A 6,543-nucleotide genomic window follows, 5' to 3' on the forward strand; every position below is an offset into this window, starting at 1 on the left:
AGACATACAAAAATTGAGGGAATTCTCCACTACGAGGCCTGCGTTACAAGAGATACTGAAAGGGTCAGTTCACCTCAATCAAAATGACAAAAAAAAACACAAAAAACCCATAATTAGGGGTAAAGTGACTATCAGGCAAATAGGAGCAGAGGAGTGCAACCCTTACTAAGAACAGGGCATTATAAGCTCAAATAATTAGAAGAGAATTGTTATAACAAGATAGTAATGAACATTCAGCATACATAGGGACAAATTGAGACAACAATAACTGAAAAGGCAGAGATTCGAAGATCCAAATTCGCAAAGGAGAATGGAGATAAGGCACACACAGAGGAAAATGGACAACTGTATATATGTATATATATAACTATGCTTTACATATTCATAAGCACATGCCAACGATTCAGAACCGAAGTACATAACATAAAACAAGAAGGACCAGAAGGAAAACCCACAAAAGCCAACCAAAATAAAGAAACACAAGGACAAGGAAGCAATGGAAACACCGAGCTACCAGAAAGCAAAAGATAAAACGGCTATCAGAAGACTTCATAGCTCAATAATCACCCTAAATGTAAATGGATTGAACTCACCAATAAAAAGGCACAGGGATGTAGAATGGATCAAAAAAACAAAACTCAACCATATGCTGCCTCCAGGACACACATCTCAGCTCCAAAGACAAATATAGACTCAAAGTGAAAGAGTGGAAAATGGTATTTCAAGCAAATGTCATTCAGAGAAAAGTGGGAGTAGCACTACTAATATCGGATGAAATTGACTTCAAAATAAAAAAAGGTAAAGAAAGATACTGAGGGACACTTCATAATGATAACAGGAATCATGTACCAAGAAGACATAGTGACATAGTACTTACTAATATCTATGCTCCCAATCAGAGAGTCTCAAAATATGTAACAGAACTAAAGGGAGAAACAGATAAAAATGCTATCATAGTAAGGGACCAAATACACCACCATCAGATGTGAACAGATCATCCAAACAGAAAATCAATAAGTAAATAACATCCTTAAATGACACATTAGACCAACTGAACAAATGTGATAGACATATACTGAGCCTTTCATCCCAAAACAGCTGTTTATACATTCTTTTCTAGAGCACATGGAACATTCTTAAGGATTGACCACATATTGGGACACAGAGATAGCCTCAACAAATATAAGAGGATTGAAATCATACCAACCATATTTTCTGATTATAATGCTTTCAAACTAGAAATCAACTGCAAAAAGAAAGCAAAAGAACCAAAAATACATGGAGATTAAACAACATGCTATTGAAGAATAACTAGATTGCAGAAGAAATAAAAAAGAGAGATCAAGAGATACATAGAAACAAATGAAAATGATAGTACAACATATCAAAACTTTTGGGACATGGTAAAAGTAGAAATAAGAGGAAAGTTCGTATCATTACAGGCCTATCTCCAAAAATAAGAATCAGCCAAAATATAAAATCTAACACTTCATCTTAAAAAACTACAAAAGAAGAAAAAATGAAGCCTAAAATCAACAGAAGAGAGAAAATAATCAAAATTAGAGCACAATTAAATAAAATCGAGAGGAATTAAAAAAAAGAAAGAAAAGAAAAGAAAAAAGAAATCCATAGTGAAAAAGACCTAAGGGAAGGTTGACAGAGGACTAAAAGCCCAAGTATGGGGATAAAATATATGAATGGCAGGGGCTACATCTCAGATTGTCATGGCAGACCAAGGATACAGGAGCTGGGCTATAGACTAGATGATCAGGGTGAAGGGAATGGGATGCTAGCTCATGTTAGCCCCTAGACTGCGTTCACAAAGCTTGATGGAGCCAACTGGCCCACCCCAGGGCACAGTCTGGGTGAAAGTCCTCCAGCTGAGCGGAAGCTAAGATGGCTGGATTACTTAGGCCTTTCAAATTTTCCTTCTTAGGGAAAAAAGAATGCTAGGTAGGGAAGATCTGGCAACAACCCTCAAAATTCAGAGTTTGGAAAATCAATCCTGGGAAAAGCTGAAGTAGGGCTAAACAAGAAGTCAGTCATTCTCGCCATGTAAAATGTTAAGTCAGCCATTGTTCAGATCCTTGCTGGTGTTTGGCAAGACTCACACATAGTCAAGGGTTTGAGGTCATTGAGTTTGCACACCCAGGTTTCTCCAGCTGTGGCCTGTTGGTTGCCCAGCATGCCTGCTGCTAACAGGCCAGTCTCGCTCAGGGCATGGGGCTGCTTATTGTGTGGCTGCTTGTTCCACTGAGCTGGTGCCTCCAAATATCAACATTGAAACAGAATGGGATGTGTGGGGGTAGAGATAAGACAGAGAGCAGGAGGCGTGCTGGTGGTAAAAACAGCATGTGGAAGGAATGAAGGAGAAGCAGCAGAGGGAAACTGTCACAACAGTCTGGAAAACGCACAAGAGCAAACACAGTGTTATCAAAACACTGTTCATTTTCCACTAAAAGAAACCCAGAGCTCCTTCTAGGGACAAAGAAAGTACAAAGTAAACTTAGAATGTATCGTTGTGCCAGAAAGCAAGGAAGTGATCAAAGAATGATAAGAGCATGTCAAAAAACAAAACAAAACAAAACAAAACAAAAAAACAAATCAGCACAGATCCAGACTGAATGGGCTCTTTCCAGCTAGTGTGGCACAATTTGAACATGAAAATAATGATCATAACAGACTATAAGCTATTGAATAAAATAAGAATTCATGAGTTTTTTCAGATACAAATAAATCCACTAATAAATTAAAAGTGAGGAATAGGATATTTATAATGTCAAAGTTCTCTCTACAAAATACTTATTAATTACAAGGGGGAGGAGGGAAGAATTGCCTGGCAGATACGCCTTAATCGAGTGATTAAAGTCTTCATTGCCAATAATTCTACAAATCAAAAACATATGTTACCTGATGCAAGGAGAGCACAGAATTACTTTTGGAGTAGTCCTGAGAGAGACACATATCCTGAATCTAATCATGAGGAAATATCAGACAAGCCCAAACTGAAGGACGTTCTACCAAGTAAGTAACTGGCCCTCAATCTTCAAAAGTGTTAGAGGATTAAAACCCAAGGAAAGACCGAGGATCTGTTTCAGAGTAGAGAAAACCGAAGGGACATGACAACTAAACGCCATGCGTGGTTCAGAAGTAGACCCTTTGCTATAAAAACAGTATGAGGACAATTGGAGGAACTCGAATGGGATTGTTGACATGGAGGAGTGAGCTTGTTCTGCATCAGTGTTGGTTTCCTGGTTTTGATAGTTGCACTGTGGTTAAATAAAAGAATGTCTTTGTTTGTAGGAAATGCGCACTGAAGTATTTGGGGGTTGTGGGGCATCATGTCAGCAACTATATCTCAAAAAAAGGGGTTTTGAATTATTTGTATAACTTTTCTGTAAATTTTTGTTTGTTTCAAATGCTTCAAAAATATAAAATAGAAAAATATCAGTTTCTACATTTAAATAAATGGACTTTGTTTTAGAGTATGTAATGGGTGAATGGGTGCCCCCAACAAAGAACATTCACATCCCGTAACCTGTAATGTGACCTTATTTAGAAAAAGGGTTTACAGATGTGATTAAGTTAAGGATCTCAGGATGAGAACACCCTAGATTATCTGGGTGGGTCCTAAACCAATAACAAGTGTCCTTAATGAAGACATACAAAGGAAAGACACGCCGAGGGGAAGGCCATGTGAAGATGAAGGCACAGATTGGAGTGATACAGGCACAAGCCAAGGAAGGCCTGGATCCACCATAAATGGGAAATGATAAGGAAGTCTTCACCCCTAGAGTCTCTGGAGGGAGCATGGCCCTGCCAACACCTTGATTTTGAACTTCTGGCCTCCCAAGCTGTGAGAGAATAAATTTCTGTTGTTTTAAGCCACTCAGTTTGGTAATTTGTTATGGCAGCCGTAGGGAACTAATAAGAGTACTCTTCTCCTTTCTTTTTGTTGGAAACAGAAAACTAAAGACAGAAAGCAAGATGTGCTTTGGATGTCCTCACCAATTCAGTCATCTAAGCCAGAATGGGGACATTCGCCCTCTCAATGGGGCATGTTGCTCTCCTGAAAAAGTGAATTTACCAGGTCACGACAACACAAAATACTGCATTTGACCTTCACCATTGACACGTTGGATGCCAAAGCTCTAGGCTTGTTGGAATTCTTCGTAAGGCAGTGGTTCTCAACCAGGAGCGATTTGGGCCCCCAGAGGACATTTCACAATTTCTGGACACATTTTTGGTTGTCATAATTATGGGGCGAAGGTTGCTACTGTGATCGAATAAGTAGAGGCTGGGGATGCTGCTAAATATTCTCTAATGCACAGGACAATCCCTCACCACAAAGAATTATCTGGTCTAAAATGCCATAGGGATAAGGATGAGAAACCTTGTTCCAGGGGAACAACTTTCTGTTTTGCTCTAAAAAGAATACTCACATTTCTCTGTCAGGGTAGGAACAGGAGAAGGAAGAAGGGGGCATTCCACAACCTTTCTGGACTATTTATTTTTTACTGTGGTAAGGACAAATAATATACAGTATATCCTCTTGACAATTTTTTTAAGGTACAGTACAGTATTGTTAACTATAAGCACAGTGTTGTATAGCAGGTCTCTAGAATTTATACACCTTGCACAACTGAAATTTCACACTCTTTGAATAGTAACTCCCTGTTTCCCCCTTCTATCCCCTGAAACTATCATTCTACTTTCTGCTTCAGTGATTTGACTACATTAGATAATTCCTGTAATGGGATCATTCTAATACCAGCTTATTTCACTTAGCATAATGTCCTCCACATTGTCCCATAAAACAGAATGTTCTTCTTTTTTTGAGGCTGAATAATAGTCCATGATATGTACAGAACACATTACCCATTCATCTGCAGATGGACACTTAGGTTGTTTCCACCTCTACTGTGAATAATGCTGCGGTGAACGTGAGAGAGCAGATATCTCTTTAAGATTGTAATTTCAATTCTTTTGGGTGAACACCCAGAAGTGGGATTGTTGGATCATATGGTAGTACTATTATTAATTTTTTAAAACTCTTTTCCACAGAGGCTGTACCATTTCACATTCCCACCAACTGTGTACAAAGGTTCCAATCTCTCCACATCCTTGACAACATGTGTTAGCTTTTTATTATTTTTTTTTATAATTGTCATCCTAACAAGTGTGAGATGATATCTTGTTGTAGGTTTTATTTATTTATTACTTACTTATTTGTTTGTTTGTTTGTTTCATTGGTTTTGAATTGCATTTCCATGATGATTAGTGATATTGAACATCTTTTCATATACCTGTTGGCCATTTCTATGTCTTCTTTAGAGTTTCTATTCAAATCCTTTGCCCATTTTAAAAACAAATTATGTGGGGTTTTTCGCTACTGAGTTGTATGAGTTCCTTATGTATTTTGGATATTAACCCCTTGTCAGTTATGTGGTTTGCAAATGTTTTCTCCCATTCCATTGGTTACCTTTTCATTATGTTAATTGCCTACTTTGAAGAAAGAAAGCTTTTCAGTTTGATGTAGTCCCACTTGTCTATTTCTGTTTTTGTTGTTTATACTTTTGGTATCATATTCAAAAAATTATTGCCAAGACCAATGTCATAGAGGTTCCCCTATGTTTTCTTCTAGGAGTTTTGCAGTTTTAAGTCTTCTTTTAAGTCTTTAATTCATCTTGAGTTGATAATTGTGTCCGGTATAAGATAAAGGTCCAATTTCATTCTTTTATGTGTGCATATACAGTTTTCCCAACAAATTTAGAAGAGACTATCCTTTCCTCATTTTTTATTCTTGGCACCCCCATAGAAGATCAGTTGATTGTATATATTTTTTTAAATTTTTTAAGCAAGGCAAGCCTTGGTTGACCTCACAGATGGCTAGGACCTTGTCAGCTTACAATCCCTTATTTTTTTATTTTTTATGCCTACAGCACCTGGTCTTCCTAGATAGTTTCCCATCCAAGTACTAACCAGGCTCGACCCTGCTTAGCTTCCGAGATCAAACAGGATCGGGCTTGTTCATAGTAGCATGGCAGTTGATTGTATATTTATGGGTTGATTTCTGGGCTCTTTATTCAGTTCAGTTGGTCAAATGTCTGTCTTCATGTCAGTACCATACTGTTTTAATCACTGCACTTTGTAATATATTTGGAAATCAGGAAGCGTGATGCCTCCAGTACTGTTCTTCTTTCCCCAGATTGTTTTGTCTATTTTGGGTCTTTTGTGGTTGTATATGAATTTTAAGATTTTAAAAAATCTTTGTAAAAAATGTCATTGGGATTTTGATAGAAATTGCATTGAATCAATCTGTATATCACTTTAGGTAGTGTGGACATTTTAACAATATTAAGTCTTCCAATCCATGAATGTGGAATGTCTTTCTGGTTTATTTGTGTTCTTTAATTTTTTCATCAATATTTTGTAATTCTCAGTGCAAGTCTTCATCTCCTTGGTTAAATTTATTCCTATGTATTTTATTGTTTTTGGTAAGTGAGATTGTTTTCTAAATTTCTTCTTTGAGTAGTTCATTGT

General features: G+C 37.3%; 1 pseudogene; it reads right to left on the minus strand.

Annotated features, from left to right (window-relative positions):
• Positions 1 to 5,933: 5,933 nt before the first annotated feature.
• Positions 5,934 to 6,052, minus strand: LOC112478818 (annotated as a pseudogene).
• Positions 6,053 to 6,543: the final 491 nt, after the last annotated feature.

Source organism: Pteropus alecto, unplaced genomic scaffold, assembly GCF_000325575.1.
Source record: "Pteropus alecto unplaced genomic scaffold, ASM32557v1 scaffold22, whole genome shotgun sequence".
Classification (NCBI taxonomy): domain Eukaryota; kingdom Metazoa; phylum Chordata; class Mammalia; order Chiroptera; family Pteropodidae; genus Pteropus; species Pteropus alecto.